Raw genomic sequence first — 10,131 nt, forward strand, 5'->3', positions numbered from 1 at the left:
ATATAAAAGAATTGACACACAAAATAAAAACATCACCAAAAGTTGTTCTGAAATTTTTTCAAATAAATCTTAAAATAAACTAGGTGAAATTTGAGAGAGGAAGGAAAAAGAATCAACTCATTTGGAGTTATATTTAAAAAGTTATAGCCAGTTAAAGATTTGGTCAAATCTGTTTTTAAAATAAAACAGAAAAGAAAACGTTTCAGATAGAAATACGCTTTCGGAGCGGGGAAAACGTACTGGGTGGATTAGGTCTTCACTTAAACACGCGTGGCGGCGGAGTGGGTCACTGACAGTGGGTCCACGAGGCCCACTAGTCAGGTTTGACTAGTCTCTCTCCCTCTCCTTCCTCTGTCCCGAGCGGAGGCGGAGCTCCGGCGATCGTCGCCGGCGACTGGCGGCTCCTCGCGGGGTCCCAAGGGCGGGGATGGATGCGCCACTCCAGTGCGGTCATCCCGGTGGTTGCCAGTCCTGTGGGGACGGAGGGAGCTGCCGGCGGCGAGCTTTGCGGCGGAGGAGGCCTCGGTGGCGAAGTGGTTTTGTGGCAGCGATGGCTCCCGATCAAAATCAAGTAGGGGGTTGAGTTGCTGGAAGGAAAGAGGGGTTCTTGGTGAAGAGAACGGAGAGGGGGAAGCCCTGGTGGCGCCGGAGTGAACGAGACAGTGGCGGCGGCAGGAGTTGCTGGAGATGAAGAAGGCGGCGTTTCCCTGGCGATTGCGGGCTATGGGGGTTCCACGGGGGTAGCCTGAGGTTGCGTGCGTGCTCAGAGGGGCTCGGGGTCCCTTTTTATAGCATGGCAAGGCGGTTCCGCGGCGGCCGTGGATAAGCTCTCCGGCGAACCGCCTCTTTGTAGCTAGGGCGACGTGGCAGTGACGAGGGCTAGCAGACACGCTTGCGGATGAGCTCGCACTGCTCCAGGGGCCAGATGGCGAGCGGGCGAGGCTTGGGCGGCGCTGCCTGTGGCTGGAGCCACTGCGGACGCCGGAGTGCCGCCAAGAACGCCCTGGCGGCGGCGCTGTAGCGTGCCAGGGTGGTTTGGCGCGATGCTGCGAGGCGGGGAGTGCGTGGCGAGGTGCTGCCGTGTGGGCCAAAGCCAGGGGGGCCAGCGTGTCGGCTCGGGCGCGGCATCGTGCAATACGCGCGCTCTGGGCGCGTCCAGTGCACGCACTGAGTGTGCTCGACGAAATGCTCGAGCATGCTAGGAGTCGCGGTTGAGGCTGGGGTTTAACAGGTCTTGGTTTGGGCTTGCAAGAAGATCAGTGGACAAGCTGGTTTGGTCAAGGGATCAGGTTCACAGTGCAATGCCAAACTCATGTCAAAACAGATCATGCCCATAAGGTGTTTGACAAAATGCTAAGGGCACTTAGGCAGGTCTTGGATTGGTCAAAAACTCCAGATGGAAGTCTCTTCAGATGAACAAGAGGGTGGTGAGGTTAGTTGGCCAAAAGCAGAAACTTGCTAGTGTAAGTTTTGCAAAACTACAATTCTGGACAGGAAATAAATAGCATTATTTCATGAACCAAAAATGATCCAAAAGGTGCATGCTCCTGGACTTAAGGGTTTAACATGGGGGACTACAAGTAGGAGAAATAATCAAGGATATAGGAGCAACTAAAATGGTGGTTGCTGTACAAATCCTCAAATTGGACCAGAATGGAAAAGAGGTTGATTCACTCAAAATTTCAAAGAACAACCCTGGATTTTTGCACAAAGTGGAATAATATTCTCCTACTGACCTCCCCTAATTTTGGTAGAAGTTTTAAAGAAATATTTAAATGGGTTGCAGTGCAAAATGTACTCTGGACCAGAGAAGAAAAATTGAGTGTAGGGCTCAAACTATTTCATGAATGAAATATATTTTTGCATAAAAGTGATTTAAAAACATCACATGACATCTCCAAATTTTTGTGGGAATTTTAAGTGAATCTATCAAATGGTTGTAGTTCAAATATGGCCATTTAACCTTGAAAATCCATTCTCAAGAAAGTAAAGATCAAGCAACTTAAATTAGTTAATTAGTTACACTGATAAAAGGAAAGTTTTTCTTGAGAGGTTAAACAAGTTCAAAAACATATTTGAAAAGTTTTCTCTTTGGGAAAAACTCATCATAACAGGGAAGGAAATGATTTAAAAAAAATCAAAATGGAGCTCAGAAATCCAAAGTTTTAATTCCTGGCAAAAATTTTAATTCATTAAAACAAGGCCAAATTTTTGGGGTGTCACAACACTAACCCCCTTAAGAAAAATCTCGTCCTCGAGATTTGTTAAAAGCGGTGTTAAGAAAATAATTACGCAATAAAGATGTGGCTACAGTGAGAGGGCAATAAGTGGTGAAAAACCACAGTGTGAAAACTGGTGCTGCGTGGAAGAGTCTACGGTTCGGGACAACATCGTGAGATTTCTACGCTGGGCATAAATTTAGAATAACTCCTAAATTTAAATATATGTTGGTCGTACCCGAGAGCACAGTGCTCCCTCTGGCTGACAAGCACTACTAGAAATACCACTACTAATGGCGCACCTAATATGGCCATTAATGGCGCATCACTGGTGCGCCATTGATAGCACGCCATTAGTAATTTTTACTAATGGCGCACCAGCTGGTGCGCCATTAGTATCTGGTATACTAATGGCGCACCACCTGGTGCGCCATTAGTATATGCGAGGGTGCGCCATTAGTATGCCTTCCAGTTGGCATGTATACCCAGGTGCTTTGGCATACTAATGGCGCACCACCTCTGGATGCGCCATTAGTAACCGCAGCATACTAATGGCGCACTACCCGGTGATGCGCCATTAGTATGCACTGTCATACTAATGGCGCACTGTCGTGTGATGCGCCATTAGTATGAATATTAGGTTTTTTTTTATTTTTTTATTTTCTGTTTTTTGCACAGGTTACAAAATGTATAATTTGACAAAATATAGACAGCACACATCAACAATAGATTCATCAAATACAATAGAAGATTAGTCTTTGAATACAATTCATCATATTAGTCTCCGAATACAATTCATCATATTAGTCTCCGAATTAAAAAGACCGAACAAAGATAGAACATTATATTACAAGTCTCGAGACCGCGAGTAGAGAGTTTGTCTTCGCATTACAAGTCGATATCGATCATCTAAACTACCATCACATAGAAGAGAGCTGCGGTCATCACGATGAGCATCATCACGATGAAACTCGTCTTCATCCGGTTCCTCCAACGCTCCCTCCCCTCTCCCGCTAGATAGCGGGCGTATCTAGATTCGGCCTCGGCCCTAGTGGTGTACCCTTTGTAACTGTTACCGCTGAATCGGTGAACCTGTCTCCGACACTCCTCCCAGTCATCGTAGACTCCGGGAACCTTACCCTTGTACACGACATACGTCGGCATCACTATGCACTAGCCAAACGAAACGTTAGTACCAATTCACAGACAATACATAAGCAATATATAATTATGCAACAGAACGATCGGAAGAGAAAAGCAAGACATTAATAGCATCGATTACATCTAAGTTGAACGACTCTCGAAACCAAAGAGACATACTACAAGTTCATTAAAGTTTAATTACAACATGAGCCAATCGATGTTTCAGAACTAGACAACTCGACTCAAGGGACCGGAGCATGGATGAAGCCGCCGTCTATCGTGGGAGTCATGAAAGAACGGGCGTTGTCATCCTGCATTTGTAGCATTGTGTCGATGTCACTGTTGGACGGTTGATTTCTGAGGTAGAACTGCCCCGAGGTACGAAGGACATCTTGATGGATGATTTCCGCAAACTCCGACTGGATGCGAAAGAATTCTTGTCGGAGGTTCGCGTCTTGGATTGCCGACACGCTCGCGGCCCAATCTTGGAGTTTACTCGGTAGCAGAAGTTGATGATGGTCCCGTACGATCGCCCGCATGTGATGGATGGCGTAGTAGGCACCCTTCTGACCGCCAGGCGGCTGCTTGACGCAGCAGAACGTCGTATTGTGGGAGAACACGTGCTTGCCGTACTTACGAATAGGCCTGGTGAAGGTGCCTCCAGATTGGGCGTAGCCGGGGAGAACATCATCAAGAACCTTCTTGACATTTGTGTAGTCTACGTTCGACTGACGGTCCGGGTCAAAATACGTGGCCATGGAATATTTGGGGCTTAGGAGGATGAGCGTGCAACGTGTGTCACTGCAGAAAACACGGAATGTTAAAAGAAAAACGATCGAAAAGTAAGAATTCATATGTTACGGGCCGGTTGAGGGGAGGACTTACTCGGGAAAGTAAGGCACGAGGAAGTTATCCTTATCTTGGTTTGCCAGAATGACGCCTTCGAGGTAAGAACTCGCGACTTGCCGGTCCCCAGCGCTGCCCAAGATCTTGGCACGCATGTAGAAGGGGTCGACTATCACGATGTCCGGGGTCTTGTCGCGAATGATCCGCATCTCCATACTCAGCGAAAATAGCCGAACGAAGGTGTAGTGCAGCGGATGAAGGTTAACCATAGCAAAGATGTCATCAAACCCCAGGACGATCGTACCCCCGATGTCGCCATCCACAAAGCCCTTGCCCTCTGGCACCTTGGCCACGAAAACCGGGTATGCCACATCCTTCTCTCTGAGACGCCGCTTCTCCAAAGAAAGAACACTGTCGTGCAGACTCCGCATAGCACCGGTTGCAGCATTGAGCATATTTGGTGGTAGCATCGCCCTACCCGCCACATGCACCCTCCTCGAGATATCCTGCGGTGAAGGTGGCCCGTCCTGAGCACGGATCGTACTCGGTGCCGGCTGGCTCGCACCCTTCTTAGTCTTTCTTTTGCGTGCCTTCTTCTTCTCCTGTAATGGGACCGAGTTCTGCTCACAGACCGCCTTCTTGAGTGTGTTGGGGCTGATAATATTTCGCACCTCGCCTATCTGAGGCTCGGTGAAGTCGGCAGCTGGAGGCGTCTCCTGAGAGCTGAACGCCAGACGGCGCCTGTTGCAACTTGGCTTCTCCGCGGTACGAGCTAGATCGCACATGTCTTTTGTTGGGTTTGGTTCTTGAGAAGGAGGCCCCATGAAGTCGCCATCGTACCCATGCTCGGCAAAGTACTGATCGACGTTGCCAAATGTATCATCGTCGTCGTCGTCGTCGTTCTGATCCTGTGCCATATGCATGTTTGGATCCAGTGGCATAGGGATGTCCGGCACCGTTACGGCGGTCTTGCCATGGGGCCGACTTGGCGCCGGCACGACTGGCGGTGTTGTCTTTGGGGTGGTGTCCCCCGCCCCCAAACGAATCTGGCTCTTCGGCCAAAGCAGGGGCCACCTTAGGCAGGCGCTGAGGGTCATCACGTCATCATCGTCGGCCCCGACGGGTCGAATCGGAGGTAACAAGTCGTCGCAGCCTGGCAGCACCCGAACCAGTTGAACCCTAAACAAGTTGGGTGGCATCTGGGTACCGTGGAACAAGGGGTTGCCCGGTTGAACGATTTTGCCCTTGGCGACATCGACCAACTCGTTGTTCACGAAGTGGAGGAGAGTGCACGGAACGTCGGCGGCGCCCTGCGAAAACATGTAGGGCGTCAGGGATGCCCAGTCAAAGGCAAGGAGATGAAGTCCTCGGCCGAGAGAGGCTTAATTAGTTACCGTGATGATGGCGTCGAGCTCGGCTAATGTCGAGGCACCGCCAACGGCGGGCGTGCAGTTGACGGAGCGGCCGCTTGCTGAAGAGGTGCCGGCCGGCGTACACCCGGGTGCATTAAGCTCCCATGCCGGCGTCGGAGACACCAATGCCGCCTCCGCCGGAGGCACCAATGGCCCCGCCATCGCATTATGCGAGTTGCTGGCCGTGAAGCTAGGAATCGGGGGCGGCCCCTGTTGGCCGCCCGCAATCCACGCACTCAACCCCGAGATCAAGGTAGGCACAAGGGCGGTGATCGTCGCTCCGAGTCGTTGTTCCACTTGCTCTTGGACAATCTCCGGAATCCGCGCCACCTGTGCCTTGAGTTCTTGAACCTCTCGCGCCTGGCTTTCCGAGCTGGTCTTTTTCTCCTTCCGCACACCACGGTATAGTATGACCCCCATTTTGTCGACAAGCCTTTGCCGGCCACACGACCAGCTGACGTCGGCTTACTGAGCTTATCCTTGTTCTTCATTATATTCAACCCCCTATTTAGAGTGGTGTCCCAAGGGTTGCTCTGAGTCGACCCCGCGCTACTGCTTTCAGTCGCCTGCGGAAGGAATGTGAACCATTTAGAAATTCGGCTTCATTAATTAGAATGCAACCATATGGAGCTAATTACGCGGGGGTGTATTCCTTACCAGAACAAGCTCAAGCTGCCTGGTCTTCGGATCCGTGGTAAGCTCCTTTGTTTTCGGGTCCTTCTTGTACCGGGCCCTGACAAAGTTCCTGGTCTGCTTGTCACCGTATTTATCGAAGAGGGGCGGTAGGCCTTGCTCGGCACGGTCCGCCTCCTCCTTGTCCCATATAGGCTCCGCCACTCTGTAACCGCCGGGACCGAGTGTGTGTTCCCCTATGTTCAGCTCCCGCATTTGTTTCCCCCACTCACTTGATTGGGAGCTTGCGGTGCTCGAGCAATTGATCTTGAAGTCGTTGTAGTCATCTTCGGTGATCGAAGGATTTTTCTCCCTGATCTTCTCATAACTCTCACCTTTCTCGATCATTCTCTTCACATTGCTTTTCCAAGTAGACAGGGCCTTGCTCATCTTCGTGAGGGCAGCATTGTTCACTTTATTCCCTTTGAGGCTTGTGTTTTCGAATTCAGCGGGGAACTTGTATCGTTCGTGCAGCTTCGTGAAGAGGAGGTGGCGCAAATTCCCCCGGTCAGGATGCCTCAGGTTCTTGGTGTTGATCGAGACGGTGCTCCGGACAATGCACCCGAGCTGAAGCGAGTACCCCTTGACTATTCGTTTGGGCGCCGTTGGATTCCCGTTGGAGTCCACTTCAGTAACTTCCTCCTTGAGGGTGCGGAGCACGATCGGGCGCCGGTCCTTCCGTTGCCTCTTCGGCTGGCTGCTATCTGTGCGTGCGCCGCCATCATCAGTGGTGGCATCCTCGGCGGCACCATCAGTGGTGGCATCAGTGTGGTCATCCTCGGCGGCACCATCCGTGGTCTCAGGATCGGTGGGGAAGGCGGCGGCCTCATACAAGTGAGGTTGTTCCTCCATCTCCTGGGACAGCTCCCAGAATGCCTTGCCGCCCGAACCCCCGGCCTCATCGTTGTGGGCCATGTTTCTCTCTAAATAGAAACAAAGTTTGGTCAAAAAGTTGGTTATTGTCAAGGAACAAGATCATAGTCTCATCATTTAGGGTTTGTCGACACCGAGGCATCCTAAAATCTAAGCTTTTATCATTGAGGGTTTTTCGACGCCAAGGCACCCTAAAAGCCTAACTTTTCATCATTTCGGTTTTTATCGACACCGAGGCACCCTAAAAGCCATGCATTAGTCACAAGTACGCCGGGGCACTTGATCCTACTTAATTAACTACTAAGATACCCCGGCCCATGCATTAGTCACAAGTACCCCATATGTCCTATTTTTAGCAAAGTCATGCTAAAATTCACGGAAAATTTCAGCATGACCTTTGCTGAAAATAGGACATATGGAGTACCCGAATTTGCCGGAACGGAAGTTAATCGACATTCCGGCAAACTCAAGGGCCTCTCGGGGTACCTGCAAAATCATCACGACACGATGGTCGGAGACAAAACCCAGCAAACTAGCAAAATCATCACAAATTGTTTTCTGTTAAAGATGATCATCATCTTTACAAGTCTTTCTCAATGTGATCACAAGTAATTCAGAGGCATCACAAGTAATTCAGAGCATCACAAGGCACTAGTAGTTCAGTACATGAACAAGTTTTACAAACCCATATAAGAACAAGTGAATTCTAGTCCCATTGACACTCCTGGTTTTCTACAAACACCAAGTACTAGGGCTAACTGGATGTTGGCTATCTTTTATAGTGTCTCTGTTACATGCCAGTTTGGTCATTGCTAACTCTTGATGTAACTGATATTTTGATTCCTGAACCCCCGATATGCTGTTGTGGTTAATCCTAAGAGAAGATTTTGAACAATGAGAAGTCCATGGATATGTTGTGTTTCTGACTTCCGTTGAGGATCATGGAAATTGGATATGTGAGTGGTCGGTGGACCAACTTTTCACTAAAAATAACAGAAGAGTCCTTTATTTTCCACTAAAATTATCAGTGTCATCTGGTTTCATGGCAATATTTATCTAGCATGTTCCGTATTGATTTCATTGTATTTTCTGTTCCATCATATTTCAGTTAGTACTAAGGTTCTTTTTTTAGGGAACTCAGTTAGTACTCAGTTTACAGAAACGGTTCGATGTCTATCATATACAACCATTTTCCCTGTTATAAAAGACATGAAAGATCACAACAATATTGATCTGAAAAGAACAGAAAAAAAAGAGAAATAGTATGTATGCAGTGGTGATTCTACCTTGCTTTCTCAGCCGTGGGTGATGAAGTGCCTCTGTTCTGTTGTGTCTGCAGTGGTATGGAGATGAATGAATTGGTATTAGGTTCAAATATGATCGATGGATACTCTAACTGTCCCAGAAATATTGAGTTTACTTGATCAAAATTTTAACTGGTAAAGATATATATCATGTTAAAGATATATATCCTGTTCATGCATATGTTCACTTGTGTTATTATTATACATATGTAGACTGCGGCACGGCCCATGCTGAAGAGTGCTTTGGTGAAATGACCCAGATGTCTCATAGAGAAGGAACATAGGTGTTATAAAACAATTAAGGGTTTGGTTTGAAGAAATGTATAAACAAACTACTCGTTTAGTTTTCAAACACAAATGGTAAATATGTTGAGGCCCAAAAACTAAGTGTACCAACAACCTAAGCTAAACAAGATGAGCACAAGATGTATAATAATAACACAAGTGATAAATAACCTAAAAGAAGATAAATAACTTGAAGCACTAACAAACAACTTCAGCGGCACGCTTTTTGCAGAACCACAACTTCAGAGATTTATAACACAGAAGCACAACTTCAGAAGAAAGAGTAACACATAACCCAAGTTTCCAAGTTAGAGGAGTTCGACAATGGATCTGACAGAAATGGCCCTGCGATGTCAGTGATGATGTGGAGTCTCAATTTACTCAAAAGACAGTGTTGTAACGACAGTAGCTGAATCTGGTTGCAGAAATACAATTTTCTCCATAATGCGCAGTCAACAACTTAATGAGTTCAGCAGAAGGTTTTAACTAAATATTCTGGAGGTGTGAGCATCAACAATAAATCTTCTCCAATGCTTTACACTTCCCAATGACAAAACAAAGTTGTATCTCTAGCCAAGTTTCAACAGGAGCCAACCTCAAATCCTTCAACTTCTCACAACAGAAAATCATATCTATTCAGGTTGTGAGCGTTGTACGAGGAATCATAACCCACAACAGAACCCCAGAAGTTCTCCCTCGATCTCAAATTCAAACTTTTGGAGCTTCGTCCATCCTGGACCGAACTTTAGGTGGCCATACTAACTGACTCCCTTTCAGTTCTTTATTACATGATTTGCACCAGAAAAATCTTCACCACATGCATATATAATGTTGATCTCCTATATATGTTTTGCAAAAATTCTATATAATCCCACAAAAATATCAAAGACTAATGGCGAAGCTTCATAAAATTTGACTTAGGTCAAAGTAATATGCAGAGTAAATAAAACAGAAAAAGTAGTTAAGTTTATTTTGACAATCACCCAATAACCCTGAAAGAACTGGCTCTACCCAACTTATATCCATCCAGAGGCCCAAAGAGAACTGACCCTTAATATATACTCCCTCCTTTAGTGATCTAAACATTCTCATATTTCTTGACATGATCTAGCCCAAAGAGAACCGACCCTTAATTATATACTCCCCTTTAGTGATCTAAATACTCTTATATTTCTTTACGCGATCTAAACATTCTAATATTTCTTTATGCAGGGAGTACATGAACTAAAGCACTGTCATGTGTCATCCCATGGAAGAAACAGAGAATTGCAGAGGGGTTAGCTAGGCAGGCAGGCGGCAGACCTTGAGACGGGCTCGACGTTGATGGCGCGGCACTCGTAGCAGCCGGAGAGGCCGCGGAGGGAGGACGGGTGCCCC

Source organism: Triticum dicoccoides, chromosome 3A (assembly GCF_002162155.2).
Source record: "Triticum dicoccoides isolate Atlit2015 ecotype Zavitan chromosome 3A, WEW_v2.0, whole genome shotgun sequence".
NCBI lineage: Eukaryota > Viridiplantae > Streptophyta > Magnoliopsida > Poales > Poaceae > Triticum > Triticum dicoccoides.